Here is a 26,511-nt window from a genome sequence, read left to right as displayed (position 1 = left end):
GAAAAGTTCCAAACACCTTCCCCACATGGTCAGAACAAGTCACCTATACACAAGTCTATCAATATTATTTCCTAAATAGGATTTGCTTAGTGCTTTCTTTCATTCCTACTTTTTCCCCCTACTTTAGACCATTTCTTACCTCTGCTGTCTTGTCCACTATAATGGAGCCTGTATACTTGCCTAAGATCTAAAACCAGTATTTCTGACTTTACACTGCTTTAAAACCCTGTTGACTGCCCCGCAGCCTGGAGTGAGAATGCGATCCTCTCCACAGTGTCACAGAACTTTTGTCCTCTTCACTCCACCTTACACCTTCACCTCCTTCCTTTTGACTTGGTTTATCCAGTCATTTTCTCTCGTTTCTTCTTTTTCGTTAAGACTCAGTTTAGGTATTGCTGCTTCCATTCAACTGACCTGACACCTCTCTTCTCTTCCACAGAGCCCCTCATTCACCCGATTCTCAACACTGGTCGTTATCAGTGCACTGATGCTACCGTATTTTAATTACTTTCCTGAAGCTATTATCTTTTCCAGCAATGTTGTGAGCTTCCAAATGCCAGAGGATACTTTCTTCAAGTTCTCTGGCAAGAACTATTACCCTAATTCTTGCCAGAGAGTCTTAGCATTGTGCTAGCTCATAACACCACATATATAAAATAAATTTTTCTAGTAGCCACATTGAAAAAAATAACAAAATGTGGTTGGGCATGGTGAGTCACACTTGTAATTTCAGCATTTAGTAGGTAGAGGCAAATGGATCTCTGAGTCTGAGGCTAGCCAGCTCTCTATATCGCAAGTTCCAGACTAGCCACAGCTACATAGCCAGACCCTGTCTAGAAACAAAACAAAACATAAAAACAAACAAAAATATAGGATTAGCAACATATTTTATTTAACCCAATGTGCCTAAAATAATTACCTTAACTTGTAATCAGTTAAAAAGTAATAAGAAGGTAAGGATATGGTTCATGGGTAAAAATAATTGTCCTGCAAGCTTGCTGACCTAGTTTTGATCCCCAGAACCCACATAAATTCTGGATGTGGTAACATGCATCTGTAATCCCAGAGTTTAAGAGAATGAGAGGCAGAAACAAGCTCAAGAACTGGCTAGCCTGGTGAACACAGCAGCAAAACAAGACAGAAAGGTGAAGACCAACTCCTGAAAGTTAACTTTTCACTCCATACCAGTGCTTGTACTCAGATGTCTTAAACACACACAAATCTACATATAATATATATATACTTAAACACACACAAATATACTCTCTCTCTCTCTCTCTCTATATATATATATATATATGCCATACCTACCAAAAAAAACACCTGAGTTTTTTATATTCTTTTTCTTCATATTAAGAACAAACCTTCTGCTGGGCGTTGGTGGTGTACACCTTTAATCCCAGCACTCGTGAGGCAGAGGCAGGCGGATATCTGAGTTCAAGGCCAGCCTGGTCTACAGAGTGAGTTCCAGGACAGCCAGGGCTACACAGAGAAACCCTTTCTATTTTTCTTTCTTTTTGACGCAGCATCTCATACTAACTCAGGACAGCCTTAAACTCCTAGAAATCTCCTGCCTCTGTCTCCCACATTCTGGAATTATAGGCCAGTGACACTACACCCTGCTTTCATAACTAAGTTTTTGAAGACTAATGTGTCTCTTACCTAAATGGCTCATCTCAGTTCAGCTCAGCCACGTTTCATGTGCTCAAAGCCATGTGTTTAGTGATTACTGTTTTGGATGTAGGCCTACTGTATATAGTGAACAAGTTAGTGTTAAAGGAACAGATGAGACTTTCTAATTTGTATAAAGAACCAAGATGAAGCTAGGAGTAGGCATTTTGCATCTGGAATTCCCCATTTTTCTTCAATCTCCTCCCCTTCATATTGTTCTCCTCTTCCATACTACTAAGTGAGAGCCTGTATCTCCTGGCTCAAAAATCCATTATGGGAATTTACAAAAAACCATTTCCTCCAACATAAACACAATGCTAGAAAATTGGTGGGAGCTGGCATACTTATAGTCAGCATTCTGTGAAAATCAACCCAAAAGTTATTGGCAAGACAAAAGGCAGTAGTACTTTTTTGTTTGTTTGTTTGTTTTGTTTTGTTTTTTTCGAGACAGGGTTTCTCTGTGTAGCCTTGGCTCTCCTGGAACTCACTCTGTAGACCAGGCTGGCCTCAAACTCAGAAATCCGCCTGCTTCTGCCTCCCAAGTGCTGGGATTAAAGGAGTGCGCCACCACCGCCTGGCAGTAGTAGTGCTTTTAAGACAGAAGTATATTAACTAAAAATTTTGGACCAAGTTAAGTGAGCACTTGATAATAATTTTAAAGAATTGTTTATAGTTATTGGTAAGTGGTATTTATAGGTGGGCAATGCATCTATTGGTAATTCTGCTCCAAATGAAGTTTAGCCAGGCATAGTGACACACACCTTTAATCCCGGGACTCAGGAGGCTGAGGCAGAAGCATCTCTGTGAGTTCAAGGCCAGCCTGGTTTACACACTGAGTTCCAGGAAAACAAAACAAAACAAAACAAAACAAAACAAAACAGAGTTATGTAGTGAGATACTGTCTCTATAAAAGCAGAGAGAGAGAGAGAGAGAGCGCCAAAGCTCCCGTCAGTTTTAGTGATTTTATAATTACTTCAAACTTCAAAAGGTATATTTAGCATCCATGAGTCATGTCAGCATCAATGTTTTTATGTTGATAGTGCCTTAGATATTCATGTAATTCTGTTGACAGTGCCTTTGGTATTCATGTAAGTACTTATAGCAGGCATTAAATGAGGGTATGGTAGCTTATACGTGTAAATCTGTATTCTCAGTACTTAGAAGGCCGAGGCATGATTGCTGCAAGTTGGAGATTAGCCTGGCTATGTAGAAAGTTCCAGCTAGCCTCAGCTACATGACAAATCCTTTCTCAAAAAACAAAATGGACTCTAGAGCTAAGGAATGTAGCTCATCGATAGAGTGTTTACTTAGCATGCACAAGGTCCTGGGTTTTATCCTTCATACTGAAGAATAGAAAATTACTGGCCTCTTGTGAAAACATGAATTTTTTACCTCGGAGCCCACCCCCTCCCATCTAGAGATTGTTCCCAGAACACTCCTAAACTTTTCACCCCAAAACTCCTCACCCTAAAGTTCGAACCCTTCCAGCTAAAAACTGTTCCAAGAACATTTTTGAGATAAAGGCCTCCTAGAACAACCTCAAAATGAACCAGGTACTCCTTAGTTACGTAGGTTCCTTGATAGGACATGACTCCTTAGTTATGTAGATTCCTTTGGCAGAACTCCCTAGTGATGTAAACTTGTACTTTCCCTGCCCAGTTCTCCCCCTTTGAGTTTTACTATATAAGCCTGTGAAAAATTCTGGCTGACCGTCGAGACTCCTCTACCCTGTGCAAAGGTGTATGAGTTTCGACCCCAGAGCTCTGTGTGCTTTCATGTTGCTGCTTTATTTCGACCCCAGAGCTCTGGTCTGTGTGCTTTCATGTCGCTGCTTTATTAAATCTTGCCTTCTACATTTTATGTATGGTCTCAGTGTCTTCTTGGGTACGCGGCTGTCCCGGGACTTGAGTGTCTGAGTGAGGGTCTCCCCTCGAGGGTCTTTCATTTGGTGCATTGGCCGGGAAACAGCGCGACCACCCAGAGGTCCTAGACCCACTTAGAGGTAAGATTCTTTGTTCTGTTTTGGTCTGATGTCTGTGTTCTGATGTCTGTGTTCTGTTTCTAAGTCTGGTGCGATCGCAGTTTCAGTTTTGCGGACGCTCAGTGAGACCGCGCTCCGAGAGGGAGTGCGGGGTGGATAAGGATAGACGTGTCCAGGTGTCCACCGTCCGTTCACCCTGGGAGACGTCCCAGGAGGAACAGGGGAGGATCAGGGACGCCTGGTGGACCCCTTTGAAGGCCAAGAGACCATTTGGGGTTGCGAGATCGTGGGTTAGAGTCCCACCTCGTGCCCAGTTGCGAGATCGTGGGTTCGAGTCCCACCTCGTGCTTTGTTGCGAGATCGTGGGTTTGAGTCCCACCTCGCACCTTGTTGCGAGACCGTGGGTTCGAGTCCCACCTCGCGTCTGGTCACGGGATCGTGGGTTCGAGTCCCACCTCGTGCAGAGGGTCTCAATCGGCCGGCCTTGGAGAGGCCATCTGATTCTTCTGGTTTCTTTTTTGTCTTAGTCTCGTGTCCGCTCTTGTTGTGACTACTGTTTTTCTAAAAATGGGACAATCTGTGTTCACTCCCCTTTCTCTGACTCTGGAGCATTGGAAGGAGGTGCGGGTCAGAGCCCACAACCAGTCGGTGGAGGTCAGAAAGGGTCAGTGGCAGACCTTTTGCGCCTCCGAGTGGCCAACGTTTGGAGTAGGCTGGCCACCTAAGGGTGCTTTTGACTTGTCACTAATCGCCGCCGTCAGGCAAATTGTTTTTCAGGAGGAAGGGAGTCGATGTGGAATCTGCCCCCGTCAGGAAATAGCGTTTGGCTTGGCTGGTTGTACAAGTCCAGGCGTGGACGAGTGTGCTTAGAGATACTGGTGTCTTCTTTTTCTCTGTTGCTATCTTGTTTTTGTTTGTGGTTTTTGTCATGAGACACAGACACTGTACGTCAGAGGTAAAGTGAGATCCCTCCCTGTCTGTATGTCTGTGTGTCTGTGTGTCTTGTTCACTTGTGTGTCCTCCATTGGACCACCTTCTGATTCTGTTTTGTTTTTGGTTTGTCTGGTTTCAGGTCTGGTTTTGGTCCCAAGGAGTTGACTGATTATCTTGGTTTGGTTTTAGGCCGGTCTCAGGTTCTGGGGCCTTCCCATGGAGACAGGTCCATTTGGGTTGGTCATAGTGACAGTAAGCTTCTCTGGAAATCGCATGTAAGATGCCCTGTATTGGTCTTGCTTGTGTTTGTCATTTCTGTGGTACTGTGATTCTATAGTGGTTGCCTGAAAAACGGTTTCTGTGTGTGTCTTTTTTGTCTCTTTGTGTTCGGACTTGGACTGATGACTGACGACTGTTTTTAAGTTATGCCTTCTGAAATAAGCCTAAAAATCCTGTCAGATCCCTATGCTGACCACTTCCTTTCAGATCAACAGCTGCCCTGCCTCCCACTCCAACTCCAGAGAGCAGCCGGCGGGTCACAGTGGTCCCATCCATGGACCTGGAGCCTAGGGGGAAAATGAGTTAAAAAATCCGGAGCAAATGAGGAGTGGTCCCTGAGAAGTCAGTGGCCTGAATGTTGTGGCTGCTGAAGCAAAAAGAAGAGGAGGCTGTTCGAGTAGCCGGCCAAGAGCGCTGCAGGTTCCCAGGCAGCTTCTCATTCCCCTGTCCCTCCCATCCCGTCTCTTGTTAACAGAAAAACTGCTTTCACTTTAAGATAAGTGCCGGTTGCAGCCAGCTGTGAGAGCTGCACTCCCGTCTCTGCTCTAAAGTTCCTTCTTCTCAGAGGGTGGCACCACCCTGAGTTGCTGGCAGTGAGTCTGTTCCAAGTTCCAGTGAGGGAGGCATCCACCCACTTGGGGCTTCTGTCCAAGGTAAGGAGCACCTGTGAGTCTAACTGCCAGGCTCTGATGGGGGTCTCGTCTCTGTGGGACTAGAAAGTCCCAACAATCTGACCAAGGTAATAAGAGTCAGACAAGAAAAGAGTTAAAGAAACATGAGGCTGACAAAGACAGAGACCAGAGTCAGAATCAGAGCTGTGCTGTGAGACAAAAAATAAGAAAAATGAAATGTTGGCCACAAAAGTCAGGAAAACTAGAAAACTTAGATAGTACCTGGCAACAAAAAAAAGCTTTTGGCTAAAGATCAACGTGTATACTGTAAAGAAAATGAGCACTGGGTGAGAGACTGCCCCAACAAAAAGAAGAGGAGCCCCCCTCATGACCAAACCCTTCACCTGTTCGTGGCTAAAAGTAAAGAGATAACAAAAGGGGTGCTAACACAGAAGCTGAGTCCTTAAAAGAGTCCGGTGGCCTACCTGTTAAAGCAGCTAAAAAAGAGACTGTGTTTCATACTCCTCCACCGACCAGTGCAAAACAAGCTAAAAAGTTCCTGGGCACTGCGGGCTTTTGCAGATTGTGGATTCCAGTTTTGCTGAGTTAAAGAGATAAACAGCCCTTCGTATAAAGAAAAAAAAAAAGGAACAATCTTAGATGGCCTTAGATGCTCTTGAGACTGCCCTAATGTTATCCCCAGCTATGGGACTCCTAGATGTGACTGAGAACAAAGGTATTGCCAAAGAAGTTCTTACTCAGAGATTGGGACCCTGAAAAAGACCTGTGGCATACTTGTAAGAAATTAGACCTGGTGGCTGTAAGATGGCCTGCTTGTCTGCACATAGTGGCTTCTGGTCAAGGACGCAGATAAATTGACTCTGAGACAAAACTTGGCACATGTCCTAGAAAGTGTGGTTCAGCCCCCATGACCGATGGCTGACTAACGCTCTTAAAAGCATTATCCAACCGTCCCCCTGACCGATGGACACATTGTCAGAGCTTTGACTGAACGAGTGACCTTCGCTCCCCCTGCTGTCCTCGATCTCACTACTGCCTGAGACTTCACCTACTCATCATTGTGCTGACATTCTGGCAGAAGAAACTCATACTCGAAATGATCTGAAGGATCAGATCAGCCTTGGCCTGAGAGTTTGAGCTGGTACACGGATGGCAGTAGCCTCGAGGTTAAGGGTAAGCGGAAGGCGGGGACAGCAGTGCAGTGGTGGACAGAAAGCAAGTGATCTAGGCCAGCAGCCTCCCTAAAGGGACTTCAGCCCAGAAAGCTAAACTTGTGGCTTTAATACAAGCTCTATATATACAGACAAAGAGAGCTGTTGACATCTGCAGAGAAAGACCTAAGATGCTGTGGCTAAAAGAAATCAGATGGCAAATCTAACCGCCCAGGCATCCTAAAGAGCAATGATCCTGACAGTCTGAAGACTATCAAGTTATAGACAAATTAAGACTGGTAAAAGAAACCCTGTATAAAATAGTAAAAACTGAAGAAAGAAAACTAGTCCTCTCATGAGAAGACATCTACTGAAAAATAGACTTTACTGAAAAAATATGTGTATGAATACCTTCTGGTTTTTGTGAACGTTCTCAAGATGGATAAAAGCTTTTCCTTGTAAAACTGAGACTACTCAGATAGTCATCAAAAAGATTGTTAAAGAAAATTTTCCAAGGTTCGGAGTGCCAAAAGCAATAGTGTCAGATAATGGTCCTGCCTTTGTTGCCCAGGTAAGTCAGGGTGTGGCCAAGTATTTAGAGGTCAAATGAAAATTCCATTGTGTGTACAGACCTCAGAGCTCAGGAAAGATAAAAAAGAATAAATAAAACTCTAAACAGACCTTGACAAAATTAATCCTAGAGACTGGCACAGACTTACTTGGTGCCCCTTCCCCTTGCCCTATTTAAAACTGAGAATACTCCCTCTTGATTCAGTTTTGTTTTACTCTTTTTGAGATCCTCTATGGGGCTCCTATGCCCATCACTGTCTTAAATGATGTGTTTAAACCTATGTTGTTATAATAATGATCTGTATACTAAGTTAAAAGGCTTGCAGGTGGTGCAGAAAGAAGTCTGGTCACAACTGGCTACAGCGAACGAGCTGGGTACCCCAAGGACATCTTACCAGTTCCAGCCAAAGATCTGATCTACATACACCTGCGTCATGCTGAGACCCTCAAGCCTCACTAAAAGGGTCCCTGCCTAGTTCTGTTTACTAATCTGCCTTCTTCTGTTTCTGTTCCCATGTTAAAGATAGAGTAAATGCAGTATTCTCCACATAGAGATATAGACTTCTGAAATTCTAAGATTAGAATTACTTACAAGAAGAAGTGGGGAATGAAGAATAGAAAATTACTGGCCTCTTGTGAAAACATGAATTTTTTACCTCGGAGCCCACCCCCTCCCATCTAGAGATTGTTCCCAGAACACTCCTAAACTTTTCACCCCAAAACTCCTCACCCTAAAGTTCGAACCCTTCCAGCTAAAAACTGTTCCAAGAACATTTTTGAGATAAAGGCCTCCTAGAACAACCTCAAAATGAACCAGGTACTCCTTAGTTACGTAGGTTCCTTGATAGGACATGACTCCTTAGTTATGTAGATTCCTTTGGCAGAACTCCCTAGTGATGTAAACTTGTACTTTCCCTGCCCAGTTCTCCCCCTTTGAGTTTTACTATATAAGCCTGTGAAAAATTCTGGCTGACCGTCGAGACTCCTCTACCCTGTGCAAAGGTGTATGAGTTTCGACCCCAGAGCTCTGTGTGCTTTCATGTTGCTGCTTTATTTCGACCCCAGAGCTCTGGTCTGTGTGCTTTCATGTCGCTGCTTTATTAAATCTTGCCTTCTACATTTTATGTATGGTCTCAGTGTCTTCTTGGGTACGCGGCTGTCCCGGGACTTGAGTGTCTGAGTGAGGGTCTCCCCTCGAGGGTCTTTCAATACCAGCACTACAAATACATAAACACAAAATATTGCACATTACTTTTAATGAGAAAGAATAGCCTCATTTAGTTTGGCCAATTTCCAACCTAGATCAGCAAGTTTTATTATTTATTTATAGACTTAGACTCCCTATGTAATCCAGGCTATCCTTTAATCCTTCCCTTTCAGCCTGAATTACAGATGTGTACCATCGTACCTGGCTAGAAGCTTTAAGTTTGGTTAAATGTGTAGCTATAGCTGTAGTGGAGTAAAAGAAGGAAACTTCATTTCATGTTAGTAATGGACAAGTTTTACTAGAATATGATTTTCTTAGTTCAGGAACTAAGATATAGATATGCTTGACAAAGAACGTTCTTACACAGTTTATTTCTAGATTTAGATGTGGTAATGGTTTAAGAATGTTATTAATCTATTATTTTCAAAATGATGTGTCATGGACAGGGACAGATAGTTCTTCCTGGACATCTACTTATAATGTAGTAGTCATTTAGGCAATATTTCATCTCTATGACTACATTATAGGTTTATGAAGTCCAAGAACTTTAAGTAGTTATCCTTTAGAACTCATTTCTAACACTGGTACTTAGGAGAACCTCAGAACTTAACTACTAAAGAGATGCCAGAAAATCATAAACACAGTCACCAAGACCATAAAACTGAAAAGGTTTGTTTATTTTGGGAATCTTGAAAAACAAGTCTTTATACTTTTATTTAGTTAATATACTTTATTGTCATGTGTGTGTATGTGTGTGCATGTGTGTGTGTGTGTTGCAACCATGTCAGAAAATGAGAATAATACTTATCTACAGTTACAGAAACAGAAGGTATTCTGAAGGGCTAGCTGCAAAAGCAAGTCACCAGCACTTAGGGTCTGTTTATTAAAGCATTCCTCAATAGGCTTGTAAAAACAAATACATTTAATATTCATCTCTGTTCTAGTTTGCTTATTTCACTGTGATAAAACTGACAAAATGCATCTTAGGGAAGAAAGGATCTAATTTGGTTTATACAACCCAAACACAGTCCACCATTGAAGGAAGCCAAGGGAGGAGCCTAAGCAGGAGCAGAGGCAGGAGCCATTGAAGAAGCTGCTGCTGGCTTGCTTCCTCTGGCTTGCTCAGCCACATTCTTTATCGAACCAAGGATCCAGCAGTGGAACTGCACATATTGGGCAGGGTACATCAATTAGCATCAAGAAAATGCCCTATTGGCATGCCCACAGGCTAGTTAACAACTTTGAGTTTTAGCTAGTGCTTTTCAGTTTTTCTTAGTTATAATCAAAAGTACAAAATTTTGGAGCAAAATCCTGCTTTAACATAGCACACGCTCAGTGACTTTCTCTGTGGGCTATTTAGAACACTGATGCTGTAATGGTCAGAGTTCTGGTGTAAGGTTACCATGTGCCTTGGCTTACAGTCCTAGCCCTGGTTAATATCTGTTGTTCTAGTTTAATTATTAATGGTACTCCCTTTTGCTCAAAAATACATTTGGGTCTTAAATCACAGGTCAGAAATTTTAAAGAATTTGAAATATAAAATAATTAAAAAGAGAAGAGAAATGTTTCCTTGTGGTTTTGAGTGTTTTCTTCTCATCCACACATAGACTTACAGCTGTAACATAAACTATCTGTAGGCGGTTGCATATGGAATATAAGCAATGGTGCATCGCATTGTTTGATTTCCTAATGGTACACTGAAGCTGGTGCTGTGGGATATGCCTGTGATCTCAGCTCACAGGAGGTGAAGTAGGGGGTCAGAAGTTCAAACCTATCTTCTGATATATGCAGTTTGTGACCAGTCTGAGCTACATGAGACCCTGAATCAAATAAAAAACCCAGATTAAAAAAAATATTCTTAACTGCTATGAGTTGTACCTGTTTTACCCTGTGTTTGAGAGGTGATTTAATATTGGTAGGAAATTAATTTAAGAACAATGTTAATAGTGGTGGTGCACACCTTTAATCCCAGCACTCGGGAGGCAGAGGCAGGCGGATATCTGAGTTCAAGGCCAGCCTGGTCTACAGAGTGAGTTCCAGGACAGCCAGGGCTACACAGAGAAACCCTGTCTCAAAAAACCAAAAAAAGAAAAAAAAAATAAATAAAAAGAACAATGTTAATATAGAAATGTACTTCTCTTTGGGTGTGTGCTCATATGTATGTGTGTGTAAGTGTGTGTGTGTGTGTGTGTGTGTGTGTGTGTGTGTGTGTGTGTGCTCGCGCGTGTGTAATTATTTGACTTGGTTTTCTGAGCTTTGTAGCCCTAACTGGCCTGATTCTGGTTGTATGCCCAGTTTTCCCTCAGACTTGTTTAGCCCTCCTTGCCATCCTGTTGAATGTAGTGTATATCTATCTACATCTCCTTCCTTGAACCCTAAAGTAAGTCAGCAGGGTAAAAGAGGCTCAAGTCTCATCTTTCCGCAGAGGTTGCAGACTAAATAACTCTTAGTGCAAACTAACAGGTAAGAAGACCCGACTCCCGACTCAGCTCTGTGTCCGTAAGTCTCCTGGGTCTGTCTGTTAGTCCTCTTATGGGCCATGCAGTTTTTAATGTTCGAATCCACACGAACGCTTTCAGCTCGTTCTCTTATTAAAACTATTCAATCATCTTGTTAGTTTTCTGCTCTCTAATTTCTTTTTGCTCTAGGCTGACCTCAGACTTGCAGTTCCATCTCAGCTTCTTGAGCGCTGAAGTACAGGCATTCACCCACCCCACTCAAGTTTTTAATTGAAAAAATATTTTGAAAAAAATAATAAAATGTCTCAATTTTAACCAAAACTTCTATGTATAACATAAAAGTTAATTTAAAACCCCAATCTATCAATTTATTTCAGAAAGCTTTAAATTGTAAGATATTATTAAAAGGTCTTTTTTGTCAGTTAGGTTCAAGACAGGGTCTTCCTATGTAGTCCAGGCTGAATTTGAGCATGCCATCTTCCAGCCTCAGCCTCCTGGGATTATAGATATGTGCTACCATGCCTGACCAAAAAGGACTTATAAATTTGATGTAACTTAGTTAGTTTCACAATTAAGAAGAATATAAATAGGCATTTCAGCCAATGTTGGAGTTAAGAACCTATTATAAACCACCTTCATTCATTATTATTGAAATTTCACAATTTTATAGAAATGTGAAATGTACTTTGATAAAGTTTTCCCAGTTTATTCTGTTTAAACTTAAAATATATTTTATTCTATGAAAATTTCATAATTCATACATGTATTTTGATAATATTCATCCTCAGCTTCTCTCCCTAACTCCCCTAGATTCAGACAGGGACGCATGCAGCCCAGGCTGGCCTTAAACTTACACTGTGTAGCTGAAACTGACTGTGAACTCCTGATCCTCCTGCCATCATCTCCCAAGTGCTGGGGTTGCAGGTGGACACTACAGTACTGGGTTCTATTTTTTTAGACGTTTGCATTAATAATTTAGTTTTTAGGAATTTTGTTATACATAGACTTTTACTCACCTTTCAAATATATATATACATATATGTATTTATATATTTGAAAGATGAATATAAATCAAACTTCTGATGGAATTAGCAAAAATAATTTGTACTAGCTTTTCTATTCCTCTGTTGTGGAGTCTTTCAAGTACTAAGTTTAAAGATTTATTTATTTTTTTATTTTTAAGTATAGGAGTGTTTTTTCTGAGTATATGTCTGTGCACCATGTGTGTGCCTGGTACCTGCAGAGGCCAGAGGGGGGCATCAGATCCAAGAGCTGGAGTTAGAGAGGGTTATGAGCCACCATGTCAGTGCTGGGCACTAAGCCCAACTTCTCTGCAAGAGCAGCAAGTGCTCTTAACCACTGAGTTCTCTCTCCAGCTCCTCATGTACTAAAGTTAAGTATAATAGATCAAGGTAGGCATAGTGACTTTACCTATATACTAGCACTTAGGAACCTGAGGCAAGAGGACTGCTTTGACTTCTAGGCCAGTCTGACTACTGAGTAAGAACCTAGCTCAAAAACCAAAACCAGGATGAAAATTTAATGCATTGTTCTAGGCATAGAAGCTCACATTTGTAATCCCAAAATGCATGGTGTTGATGCAGGAGGACTGCAAATTCAAAGCTAGCTTTGGCTGTGTATGAAGAACTTTGTTTCAAAAAACAAAACAACAAAAAAACTAAAGCCAAAACAAAATAACCCCACAACAGGTCAGAACAACAAAGCCATAGATCCAGAGCCTTATCTGAGAATTTCAGAAAAGATCAGAACAGGAAGTGCTCCAAATCCAACCAACCACCACCACCAAACCCCTGATCATATCCCATAATCAAAGATGGCTGGCTTATGCCTATTATTCCTAGCAAGAATTCTAAGCTGGAAGATAGAGCCAGGCTTTTTTTTTTTTTTTTTTTTTTTTTTTTTTTTTTTTGGTTTTTCTAGACAAGGTTTCTCTGTGTGGCCCTGGCTATCCTGGAACTCACTCTGTAGACCAGGCTGACCTCGAACTCAGCAATTCACCTGCCTCTGCCTCCTGAGTGCTGGGATTAAAGTCGTGCGCCACCACGCCCAGCTAGCACCAGGCTTTAAGCTCTGGCCCTATCTCTACCTACGTGGTTCCTTGACTGCTCTTATTTTCCCAACATAAAGGAGACAAATTAGTATTTGTTAAACCCAAAGAGATTGTTGTAAGAATGAAAAAAATAAGAAATACATAAGAGTCTGCAGAGTGCACAGCCCTAAATGGGATATCCGTGTCACACCCTCTTTCCAAGGCTCAAGGACCATCATAGAATAGGGAGTAGAAAGATTGTGCAAGTCAGAGGTGGTGGGTGGCTACAACAAAGCAGTGTTTTCTGGGCAGGACAGGGCATTTGCACATAGGACTTCATAGCAGTTCTAATAGCATGCTTAAGTCAGACAGAAATCTAAGCAGAGAGAAGGGGGGCAAGCACTAAGTACCTCCCACTCCCAGCTGTGGAGCTGCTGAAAGAGGGAGGGCCATCAGTTTTCTTCAAAGGTATGAGCCCAATAGGTTGACCACAATCTAAGAGGTAGCCTTATTTCTAAGAATATATGGGCAGCACAAACTGGACATGATGTATAGTAGTAGTAATAGTAATAATATGGATGGGTAGGGAGGTGGGAATGGATCTGGGAGGAATTGGGAAAGGGGAATGAATGTAGCCAACATACATTATATGCAATATTCAAAGAATTAATACAAGTATTTAAAAATTATCCCAATTTCAAAATTATATAGAAAGGAGAAGCTAATTTATTCATAAATTCAGAAGTTATTGCTTGTTTGAAATTATTTAATAATGGTTGTAAACAACCAGGGAAGGTGATATTTGTATATGTTTACTTTTGCTACTGTGCAATCATAAATACCTGTTGTGTTCTCCCTATGAACGTGTGTCTGTTATCATTGGGTTCTGCTGAGCAGTGTGTATCCTCACTTATTATTTGCTGTACATTAGGATTAATTTTTCTGTAATAAAATAGAATAAACTGACCCAGTTCATTAGCTACCTTAACACCTCAAGTTTCTTTTTAATCTCAAGCATAATTATTCTAAGAGAATTCAAACTAAGTGAAAACATAGATCTTTTCAGATTGCCAGATCTCTTTTTTATCTGCACCTGTCTTTCCTTCACTTTCTGATTTTCACTGCAATCATTTCCCATGCTATAGCTTAGGTTGGCCTCCACCTTGCCTCAGTCCTTCTGCCTCACCTCCATGAACTACCAGGCCAGGCATCTCTTTCAGGTTCTCTAACGGAGTTTACTCATTACATAAGTACATGTGACATCCATATAGCTGGCGCACATGCCTACTCTTGGGAGTTTTTCCACTTTTAGTCTGCTTGACTAGAAGATGCATATACACCCTTCTGACTCAAGCTCTGGCATCAGGTTGTAGGTTATACGTAATTACTTCTGGTAACCAGACCCTCTTGGAAACACTCCCAGACAAACTTGTGCTATTCAAAACCTCCTGTTTCAGCAGAATGAGATGTGTTATTTAAAAATTCGATGTAGTCAATTTATTTTTAATGTGAATTTTACCAGTGACTTTAATGAAGTCTTTGAATTAATCCGACGAATAGAGTGCATACTGATTGGTCATTTTTCTGCTGTTTGGCCCTTTAAAACTGGCAGCCAAATTCAGGAAATAAGTTGTCGTTTATTAGAAAATGCCTTTCTCACAGAAGGTCAAGTTTCAGGGCATCTCAGGTTTTGTGTGAATGGATTGAATACATGAAAGAAAAATAAAGCTAAAATTCCTTACTTTCCATTTGAAATTTCTGTATTACTAGCTCAGAAAACTCATATTAGATTTAAAGAGTACTAGAACTCTATTGATAAACTAAAAAAAGCAGTTTGATAATGTTTTTCCTATAATATAATATATTGGACACTTCTTGGGGCTTGCTAGTCCCAGCCATTTAAGTGACAACAAGATCCAGGCAGGTGAAACCTGAAAGCTCCTCCCTGGCCTTTTAGCCTTTAGTTTCTTTGAAACTACTGGAAACTCTACACAACTTGGAACTGTAAGAATTAACAGTGAGGCCCCTTAGCTGGAAGTCAGAGCTGGTACACATGTGCTATTTGCTTCTGTTCTCAGACAGGAAAATCTGGGCTTATTTCATGGCTCCTAAGAATATGTTGGCCTTTGAGTACTATTTGTTTGAAGTTGGGAGTGGATTTAAAAGTGCAGTCTTGGGACTGGAAAGATGGTTAAGAGCACTAGTTAGTTTTCTTCACTCATATCACATGGTCACAACCACCTGAGACTTAGTTCCTTGCCTCCATGGGCACCTAAATATATGTGGCATATAATCACACAGGCACACATGTTTTATCTTTTAAAAAATAAAAACAGAAGTGTGGTCTATTTGTTGGCTGTTCTCTGTTTCTTCTTATTATTCTCTCCTTGATTGGGATGACTTCCCAAAGAAAGAAGTACACATCAGCCAGAAGAGCAGGCCCGACTTCCCATGGAGGACATTGACTGAGGGGTAAGAGACACATAAGATTTTTGTTCCGCTATTTCTTTACTAATGAGTTGATAGTACACATTTTAGAAGTTGATGTCGAGCATGGTGGCACACACCTTTAATTCTGCACTTGGGAGGCAGGGACAGAGGGGCTCTCTGTGAATTTGAAATTAGCTTGATCTATATAGCTCATTCCAGGATAGCCAAGGTTATATAGAAAGATGCTGTCTCAAACCTGACTCTATCTCAGAAAAATTTACGTTTGTACATGTAGATGGAAGCCAGACTAGTTGTACATAGCTGCTTTTAAAGATGGTAATGCTTTATTATTGAACATGTGCATTTGAAATTTTTTTCTGATAGTGTTCATGGCTTTAGTTGGATTCATTTATCAGTAATATATAAGGTTTAAAATACATTTTTCTGGTTACTTTTAAGGCCATTTGCTTTTATTCAATAAACTGTAAAGTTATAAATATTCTAGTTCCTTTTTTTATTCACAACATCTTTGTCAGTCTTCAGCTATCCAAATTAGCTAATTGGGGTAAAAGTTCAATTAAATGAACATTACAGAATTTTATTCCAAAATGTAGAATTGGGCTTGAAATTTTAGCCATAGATTTTTGCGTAAAGCATGCATTTGGTTCCTTAATAGCTTTCTTCAAAAACCATTAACATAAAAATCCCTGAATTTTAAATAGTATAGTCTACAGTTTTTAATTACAATATGCAACAAAATAGCAGAAATGCCATGATATACTCTGAATGCATATTGTACGTCCAGAACTAACTGAAAAGAGAAAATTCAGCTAAATAAAAGTTTTGACTCATATTACCTCAGACTTGGAAAATTTACCTTTGTTGAGTAAGAGTAATCTTGCTTTGCTGAATTGGCACATTCCCATTGCAGCATGCTGCAGAGCTTTGCAGTTTAACAGAATTACCAGAAAGTTTGTGCAGAACTGCCTAGAAGCAGGACTAAGGAACATCTAAAGGTTTTCTCTATAAAAGTGGAAATCTCATCTAAGCATCCCCTGTTAATAGTATATATTAACATACACACTACAGTATTACAGTCTTTTATGTTTAAACATAACCATAAACTAGGGATACTAAGAACAATGCAAAGGTTCACTCAGTCCCAGGTAAAGTCCTGTCAAGATAACCTACAGGGCACTCCTGACAGGAGAGTACTCAACATAAACCCGTGAAGTTTTAGAAGTTCCTTGATAAATCAAAATGTCAGCTGTTGCAATAAATTCCCCAGAGGATGAGTGCACTCAGACTCTCCGTAGGTGACTGACAGGATATATAGTGTACTAATGTAAATCTACAAGACTGCTTACCTTCTAAATGGCAAACTGCACAGAAGGTAATTGGATTCATGAAAGAGAAGTGAAAGACCCACTTCAGAATGTAAGTGAAAGGAAGATCATGGGTCCTGTAACATGAAAAGGTTTCAGACCTAGCAGGCATGACACAACCTGTCTTCATTCCTTTCTGTTCAGCTCAGCAAGTGCTTTTGAGCCCAATCATTAATCAGTTACCAGATTCCACAATCTTTGTTTTTCTCACTCCTCAAATCTTGCTGGGAATTGTTCCTCTCAAGTACTTAGGATCATCAAGTAGTACAAAGCCTTTTCTCTTTTGCCTTAAAGAAACAATTGTTATTTTACTCACAATTAGATTTACCATATGAAATTGTTACCATGTAGCAACAGCCTGTAAAACATAATAGTGTATATTATCAAAGAAATAGATGGCTGAAGATGATTCATTAATAAGTGAGATATATTTAGCAGAGTTATTCGACTTGGCTTTTAAAATGACAATACTTATAACTAACTTACAAAAAAAGTATAGAAAAATATGTAGTTTATCTCAACAAATGAAATGAACATAGATGCAACTTCATAAAACAATATTCCCCCAGCTTTTCAGAAAGGTATAATGCAGTTATTTTATGCTGCTATTTAAAAAATATATATCTTCTTAAACATCATTTAATCTTTCAAAGATGCATTTAAAAATTGGAAGATATAAAAAATATGAACTTACCCTTCAATTTATTTAGACAGTGCCTGTCCCTGGTCAGCAGTACCTGGTCAGAGGGTCACCACTGTCTTTACTTGACGCTATGAACTTAGATGTCAGATGAGTGTCTGCCACTTCTCTGGACCACACCAGAGTTTGCTAGACACTGCTGCGATGTGGCAGAGCTCAGCTGCATCTAAGCTATATACCGTGTGCAATGGATAACCTAATATGCCTTTCATTGAACTCGCCAGGCAGGTTTCCTACCGTCTGTGGAACATGGAATCAAACCAGAATATGTTGGCATAACAGGCCAGTTAAACTGGTTCTTCTGTAGATCCAGAACCTGTCCAACCAGTCTGCATCAAAGGCCAGCCCAACGTGCTGCAGCGGCTCAGCTCTGCTAAGTCCCACCTCCCATCAACTCCCAACAATCTACTCAGAATGTTGTAGCCTCCAGCAAAATAATTCAGTTCTAGTGGGAGGAGTAGCTACGTGCCAGGTACAGCAAGAGTCCATTGTTAGAAGCTTCTGCCAGTAGAGACGTGTAAGCAGGTGGTCTGTTATCCTCAGAAGTAGGTAATGTGTTTCAAAATGTATTCTAGGGCTCTGTGCCAATTAAAGCCTCTACATAGATTATCTATTCTGAAGAAGAATCCCATAATGCCTGACCCTTTCCACTCACCCATCTAGGTTTATTTTCTGGTTTAGCTTTGAGGAATGAATTTACTATTCCCTGCAAGAGTAGTTACCCTGGGAGCTAGAAGGAAACATTACCAGAGGGAGAGAAACAGGTGTAGGTTGACCAAACATCTGCCTGGGTGTGTTGTCTTCCTTGTTCTGGACTGATCTTCACAGCATTCCAGAGTCTAGATTTAGAAAGCCTGCTGCCACACAAGAGAGAATTTAGAAACGTTTTACTTTAGATATTCAACATTTCAACACCAATTACTGATATCTAGTATGTTCCAGAAACTGTGCCAATTTCAGGTAAATGGTGGGAAAAGTCAATTTTAAGGAGAGATAGGAATGATGAAGTCAGTGTTAGTTAAGCATGTCTAGTGCACGTTTGGAAGGAGGCACTGGGACTACATTTTGATAGAGATTTTATTTTATATCGTTTTATCGAGATGAAGTGGGTTCTTACAACACATGCACATGTAACACACATGTAACGCACATGTAACAGTATTTCCTACTGAGGCAGTGATTCTCTTTGCTGCGTAAGCATCATCCATCTGGAGCACTATTTGAAAACACAGTCAGAGAGCCCACAGGCTCAGACTCCATGCTCTGCCCACTCCCCTCCCTCGCTCCCTTCTCCTCCCTTGATCCCCCACTCTCCTACTTCTCTTTTTAAAACAGGTCTCATGTAGCCCAGGCTGGCTTTAGTTTTAGTTTTGTAGTGGAGGCTGACTAAGCCCCTGTTCCTCTTGCCTCCACTTTCCAAGTGTGGGGATTACAGCTGTGCTCTACTCTCCGAGGCAAAAAAATAGTGTGTGTGCATACATACATACATACATACGTACATACATACATACGTACATATGTATGTTTCTGGAACAAAAATTTCACTGAATAATTTAGATACTCACTTCTCAGACTGCTTGGCCTTGAACTCATATGAGTCCTGCTTCAAGCTCCCTAGTGCTGAGATTTCATGACCAACTTCAAGGACTGTTCTCATCCTGATTAGTAAAGTCACAAAGTCACTTTACTTTTCCAAACTCCAGTGTCTGGAACAATGACTGACATTTTGAAATGCTTAATAAATGTTGTAAGTGACTGTCTATTCAGAAACGGCATTGAAAGATGCCAGGAAAACCTCCAAGAGTAAGTATTCTGTGAATCAGACTTTATAAGGACTATAATTATAACAGGAAGGTGGAATCCTAGGGAAGAGAGCAGGCACCGTGAGAACAGTGAAAATGTCACAGAAAACTGTTTAGAGCAGGGCTCCTTCTAAAATCTCTTGAAGTCCCCCTCCATGTGCCTTGCACCGCTTATCATTTTCTGTCTTGTTCCATTGAGAGAGGGACCTCTCACTGAACCTGGAGCTAGGCTGGTGGCCAGCAAGCCTCGGTGATAATCGTACCTTGCTGCTCTCCCTGGACAGTGCTCGGGGCATCGACACATACATGCATAGCTGTGCCTGGCCTTCTGTATGGTGCTGGGACGTGCACTGTGCTCCTCATGCTTGCATAGCTAGTGCTCGACCTTACTGAGCTGTCTCCAGCTGTTATTCGACGCGTTCTCACGACCGGCCAGGAAGAACACAACAACCAGAATCTTCTACGGCAAAGCTTTATTGCTTACATCTTATGGGGCCAGAGCGTAAGAAGCAAGAGAGAGCGAAGCAAGAGAGAGAGAAAAACGAAACCCCTTCTATTTAAAAGAGAACAACAATTGCCTAGGACGCATCACTCCCTGATTGGCTGCAGCCCATGGCCGAGCTGACGTTCACGGGAAAAACAGAGTACAAGTAGTCGTAAATACCCTTGGCTCATGCGCAAATTATTTGTTTACCAACTTAGAACACAGGATGTCAGCGCCATCTTGTGACGGCGAATGTGGGGGCGGCTTCCCACAGTTCCCCCTTTTCTATTAATAAGAGCAAATAGGCCACCCATATTAATGAGAGTGGAGATAGAGGTCAAATCCCCAGTGTGTAGGTAAAGGAACCATGTACAGGATTAGCTCTTAGGCTCACAGGCTTTTACCCAGAGCAACCCTGACCTGCTCCCGTGTCGTTTTTCCTGGGGGAAGGGAACTAGGACACTGAACCTTCATGAAAGATGACATGTCTCCCTAGAATAGGCTCATATATGCCGCAGAGCCTTTCCATTGCAGTGCTTAGCCTTGCAACTCTCTCGGGCTGCTGAAGCACACTCACTCTATCTCGTGCAATGAGACTAGCCTCGTGAGATATAAGAGCTGAGTGGCCAGCGACCTATTGCCTAAGCATAGATATATCAGGGGAAGCTCCATGTTCTAGTCCTGCAAGCGCCTGGGCAATAACCACCTTGTCTCTCTTAGTTTGGGCCTTAAGCTTACAGACCAATCAAAGAAGCAACACTAATCCACAGCAAAGTGTATCTCCAAATAATATTAATCCCACCCAATTTTTTAAAGAAAGAAAATGCTAAGGAGATCCAATTGGGTAATCCTTTGGTCAGGGACAGGTCCAAGCGCGTGGAGTTGACCTGAAGTCTCAATTCTCGAAGGATCTGTTCAAATTCAGCCATCCAATTCTGTAACATATACTGAAAAAGACTTTTTGACAAATTAGCTGTCCTAGTAAATTTAACATACTGAATGGAAATAACACACAATCCCGGAAACTTTTGTTCACATCCCTGCTGAGTTATTTGTCATAATACATCTAGTTGTATCTGGACAAGATCTATGAGTTGATTAACCAGCATGAGACCTCTCTGTATCTTGACATTAGCTGAGGCCTGTTTATCTATGACTGTAGTCACTGAGGCTGACAAAGTGTTAATGGTGTCAGTTGTCTGGACCTGTCCAGACAGAGCCAAGGCTGTCTGAATTAAGGCCAAACCCAGTTCCTAGTTAGTGGTAAAAAAACAGGAGAATACTTGAGCATTATACATCACCGTCATTGGGAGTGGGAATGTCGACATTATCCCCCAACGCTGCTCTCTCTTTATTATTGACGCCCTGGACATCACCAAGACGAGGGACATTAGTATTCCCTTGGTCAGTCTGGATTTTTCGGGTGAGTCTTTCCGGTACCCAAAATGGGTTGTCTTCATTCTGTGGGAAAACACAGATAGCTCCCCTGGATCTTATCAAGATAGGATCCGGGCCATACCATTTATTATCAAGGACATTTTTCCATTTAACCATCTCATTGGGCCTATCTGGCTCTGAACAATGACGTTCAGCCGCAGTATGGCCATGAGCATCAATATTTAAAAAATTGAGTGTAAAGAGTGCCAAAGACACCGACACTCTTGGTGCTCGGGGTACAGTCTCCTCAAAAGTTCCCCTCTTCTGTTTTATAAGATAGGCTTTGAGGGTGCGATGCGCACGCTCAACAATACCCTGTCCTTGAGGGTTGTATGGAAGTCCAGTCAGGTGGGTTACGTCCATCTGACGGCAGAACTGCTGAAATTTTTGAGACGTATAAGCTGGTCCATTATCAGTCTTAAGGAGTCTGGGTTTCCCCCAAGCACTCCATGCCTCAAGACAATGTTGAATCACATGTGAGGCTTTTTCTCCGGTTAACGGAGAGGCAAACATGATGCCAGAACATGTGTCAATGGACACATGGAGATATTGAAGTTTTCCAAAGGAAGAAACATGTGTAACATCCATTTGCCAGACCTGTAGAGGTCGAATACCGCGTGGGTTAATTCCCACATGAGGAACTGGCAAGAACTCACAGCAGCTTTGACATTGAGTAACAATGTCACGGGCTTCTTTTCTTGTCAAGGAGAAACGACTGCGTAATGTTTCAGCCGTCACATGAAAATTATTATGAAAATTTCTTGCAGCCTCTACCGGGGATGATAGGGCAGCAGCCACCACTTTAGTGGCCTTATCTGCCAAATCATTTCCCAGAGCCATGGGGCCAGGTAGGCCTGAATGGGCTCTAACATGAGTAATATAAACAGGAGATCTTCTAGATAACAAAACTAATTGTATCTGCTGAAAAATATTGGCAACTCTACTGGAAGGCTTAATCACTCCAGCCACTTCTAAAAGATTTACTGCATTTACCACATAACAGGAATCTGACACAATATTAAGGGGTTCTAAAAAGGTTTTTAAAACTTCTAAGACCACTAAACATTCTACCACTTGAGGTGAATTTTCATTATATTGTTTGGATACCACTTTACCATTAGCCACATAGGCACCTATGCCAGTTTTTGATCCATCAGTATATACCACAATCCCATTTTTAAGTGGGTTTCTTACTGTTATTTGTGGAAACACAACAGATTGATTTTGGGCAAACTGTAAGATTGGATGTTTTGGATAATGGTTATCTATTTTTCCTGAAAAGGAGGTAACTAAAACTGCCCAATCATTAGATGCGGCTGCCAAGGTTTGAACCTGTGCAGCGGTATAAGGTACAATTAAAAGATATGGACTTTGCCCAAAGTGGGTGATTGCTGCTTTTAGGCCTTTAAGGGCAAGCTGTGCAATTGCATCAGGATACCAATCTATTATTTTAGCTGGGGATACGTTTGGATGGATCCACAACAATGGCCCATTCTGCCACAAAACTGCAGTTGGTAATTGTGCTGTCTTAAAGACACACAAACTGAAAGGCTGCGAATCCTCAATACGTTGTAATTGTGCATTCTGTAAGGCTTTTTCCACCTTTTGTAAGGCCTGGTTAGCAGCTAGAGTAAGAGTCCTAGGGGAGGAGATATGAGGATCTCCTTCTAAAATACTAAACAAAGGCCTTAACTCAGCGGAAGGAATCTTTAAAAAAGGTCTGAGCCAATTAATATCTCCCAACAGCTTTTGAAAATCATTTAAGGTATGGAGGTGATCTCTTCTTATCTCTACCTTTTGGGGCACAATCTTATCTGGGGACACCACAGAGCCCAAGAATTGTCCTGTATCAGAAATTTGGACTTTTTCTGTGGCTATCTGTAAACCCCACTGACTTAAAGTTTTAAGTAGAAAAGGATATGCCTTTTGTAGCATGGTAAGGTCTTTATGGCACAGGAGGATGTCATCCATGTAAAGGAGCAAAATTAAAGAGGGGAATTGTTCCCTCATTGGCAAAAGAGCTTTTTGCACATAAAGCTGGCACATTGTAGGACTATTGGACATCCCCTGTGGTAAGACCTTCCATTGATACCTCTTATCAGGTTTAGCAGAATAAGCTCTCTGACCCGTTAACAAGTCAAAAGTCCAATCTCTCTGCTCTGGAGTTAAAGCAGCAGCGTTTGCTCGGGCCTGCGCCTGTGCCGCCTCCTGCCACAGAGCTCGCCATTCCACATATTTGGCCATACTAGGGAGAGCGGCTTTTACAACCGTCTGCCAATCAGCAGGCGTTAGTGCCATGCCAGCGAGCCTGTCTAACTGCGCCAAGGTAAAATTAGCATTGGTTCCGTATTTACGAACCGACTCGGCAATTTCCTTAATCTGTACGTATTCTACCGGAGCGTGGACACGCCCACCCTCGGCTCCTTCAAAGACCGGAAATGCCTGTTGTATTTTCTTTTGTTCCTCTCGGGGAATGAATGAGTCTGCGCACTGCCTCTCTGCGCACTGCCTCTCTGCGCACTGCCTCTCTGCGCATCTCTCTGCGCACTGCCTCTCTGCGCATCTCTCTGCGCACTGCCTCTCTGCGCATTGCTGACGCACTACGCAGGGCGGGGGCTCCGCATAGGGCGGACCTTGAAACCGACTGCCGGGAGGTTGAACAGTACGCTGACTTTCGCCAGCCGCTTTTGGCTTTTTTCTTGACCAATTAGCTGGCTGGTAATGGGCTGCTTCTTCCTCCCAGTCTGTTTCCTCAGAGGAGGATTCTTCACTTGCTTCAGAGCTACTAAGAGCTGGCTTCCTGAGCTCATCTAGTGACGAGTATCTCCTAGAGACCTCCGCTAATCGATCTTTTTTCTTCTCCCTTTTTCCTCTTTTTCTTCTAATCTCTCTCCAGGTATTCCTACCTAACCTTAACTTTTCCTCGGGTTCAAGACCCTTGGAAAGGCCTGTATACTTATTTTGTGAACCATATTTTCTCTTTGTTCCTACTCTTTCTTCCCGCTTTACTTCTGATAGCTTGTCCTGAATTTCCTCTAGAATTTTCAGCCCTATCTTAATCACTTGATAACATGTGAAAAAGAACAAAAGGGCTCCTAACACCAGAAAAAATTCAAGGCCAAACATACTCACTGGTACTCTCGTTCCCCAGCTGAAAAGTTCTGAATTCATACAGTTGAATCCTTCTTAACAGTCTGCTTTACGGGAACCTTTATCACCGTCGTTCCCCAGCTGATGAGTTCTGAATTCGGCAGTTGAATCCTTCTCAACAGTCTGTGTTACGGGAACCTTTATAAACGTGATCCGCAGTTCTGGTTCCGGAATGAGGGATCTTCCCTGCGCCAGTCCCGAGTTTTTTTCTCGTCCCGGAATTCGGCACCAATTGTTATTCGACGCGTTCTCACGACCGGCCAGGAAGAACACAACAACCAGAATCTTCTACGGCAAAGCTTTATTGCTTACATCTTATGGGGCCAGAGCGTAAGAAGCAAGAGAGAGCGAAGCAAGAGAGAGAGAAAAACGAAACCCCTTCTATTTAAAAGAGAACAACAATTGCCTAGGACGCATCACTCCCTGATTGGCTGCAGCCCATGGCCGAGCTGACGTTCACGGGAAAAACAGAGTACAAGTAGTCGTAAATACCCTTGGCTCATGCGCAAATTATTTGTTTACCAACTTAGAACACAGGATGTCAGCGCCATCTTGTGACGGCGAATGTGGGGGCGGCTTCCCACATCCAGCCTCAAGCTGGGTTTCATAAACGTTGTCTACTCACAACACCCTCTCTTTTTTTAAATAAAAAAATTGCATTTACTTAGATGCATTCAGAATGCCAACAAAACAGCCACTTTTTTTTTTCAATTACAGAGTGGTATTCAGTTAACTGAACAACTATTATCTTCATATAAGCTGCATCAGAGACAACTGATGATGAAAAAAAACCCTCAAAAATAAAACCAAAAGGAAAAAAAAAAACTACTGTCCCCACATATAACTAATTTGTGCTGTGCACCAACAGAAACCTACTTTCAATTTCCATGCCAATTTACAAACCCCAGACTGTGCCAGGCAAGGTTAGTGGCTATTGAAAATACCACCAGGACAGGGCTATCTAAAGATACATTCGGTAGTGTGTTAACTATACAAAAAAAGACACTGTACAGTTTAAAGACAAATCTTACACAGACTTACATTTCAGATTTTTTTTCTTTAAAAGGGATGAGTTGTGTACAGGGAGATTAGATGCTTTATAGACAAGGGGAAAAACCTGCACTAGAACCAACTGAGCATCATCATCTTCTTCACATTCATCTTCCTCTTCCTCCTCTTCCTCATCCTCCTTGTCATCCTCCTCTTCCTTCTTTTTCTTGCTCTTTTCAGACTTGACCACCCCCTTTCTCGCTGCATCGGGTTTTCCTTTAGCTCTGTAGGCAGCAATATTCTCGTACTTCTCCTTCAGCTTGGCAGCCTTCTTCTCATAGGGCTGTTCGTCATCCGCTGCAGTTTCACATTGCTCCTTGTTTCTTTGCAACATCACCAATGGATAAGCCAGGATGCTCACCTTTGATTTTGGGGTGGTACTCAGAACAGAACAAGAAGGCTTGGGTGCATTGGGGTCCTTGAACTTATTTTTGGTCTCCGCTTTGGGGGAGATGTAGGTTTTCATTTCTCTCTCATAACAAGCCTTGTAGGCCTTTGCCATATCTTCAAATTTCCCCTTTTCTTTCACAGACATGGTCTTCCACCTCTTTGAGCACTTTTTTTGTAGAACTCTGAGAAGTTGAAGCATCTGGGTGCTTCTTGTGCTCGCATGGCAAGTTTGCACAATGAATGCACTGAGGGCATTTTGCCTCTTAGCTTCTTAGGTTCTCCTTTGCCCATGTTTAGTTGATTTTCCTTAGAGAGGCACAGAGTTGCCCAGTGCCTGTCTGGCTCTTGCTTGCCCTGGTGCTGTCTCTGTGGAGCTCAATGTACAGCAATGGCTGTTCACAGCACCCTTTTAACTGAGAAATATTTACACCAGTTTGGGTACCTAGAAATATACAGTAGGTATGCCAACCAAGCATTTACTGACAATAAATCATAAACAAATTCACTTTAAAACAATTTTTGCTATATGTACAATTTTATTATTATATATTATATGTATAATTTTATTATTAAAGAAGAATCTAATTTAATGAAGGCTTATTTTGTTTATTTTTACATAAAAAGTTAACCTTGGCTATTCAAACAGTAAATTTAAAAACCAAACATCCTAATATAGTACAATCCAAAGCTATACTAATTTGGTAGCTATATACTAAGAAATGGTGTAGGAAAATATGAAAAGTCTTTGTG

At 41.6% G+C, this 26,511-nt stretch overlaps 1 protein-coding gene across 2 annotated transcripts in view; it reads right to left on the bottom strand.

The window, feature by feature from the left end:
- Window positions 1–17,691, bottom strand: part of Rbbp8 (retinoblastoma binding protein 8, endonuclease) — a 109,932-nt gene extending 92,241 nt beyond the window's left edge. For both annotated transcript variants that reach the window (NR_045527.1, NM_001252495.1), the window contains exon 1: window positions 17,443–17,691. The gene's annotated coding sequence lies outside the window, so the exon portion shown is untranslated. The remainder of the gene's footprint in view (window positions 1–17,442) is intronic.
- Between the last annotated feature and the right edge of the window lie 8,820 nt (window positions 17,692–26,511).

Source organism: Mus musculus, chromosome 18, assembly GCF_000001635.26.
Source record: "Mus musculus strain C57BL/6J chromosome 18, GRCm38.p6 C57BL/6J".
Taxonomy (NCBI): Eukaryota; Metazoa; Chordata; class Mammalia; order Rodentia; family Muridae; genus Mus; species Mus musculus.
Note: the sequence above shows the minus strand (reverse complement) of the source record. Positions and strands in the feature narration are given on the sequence as shown.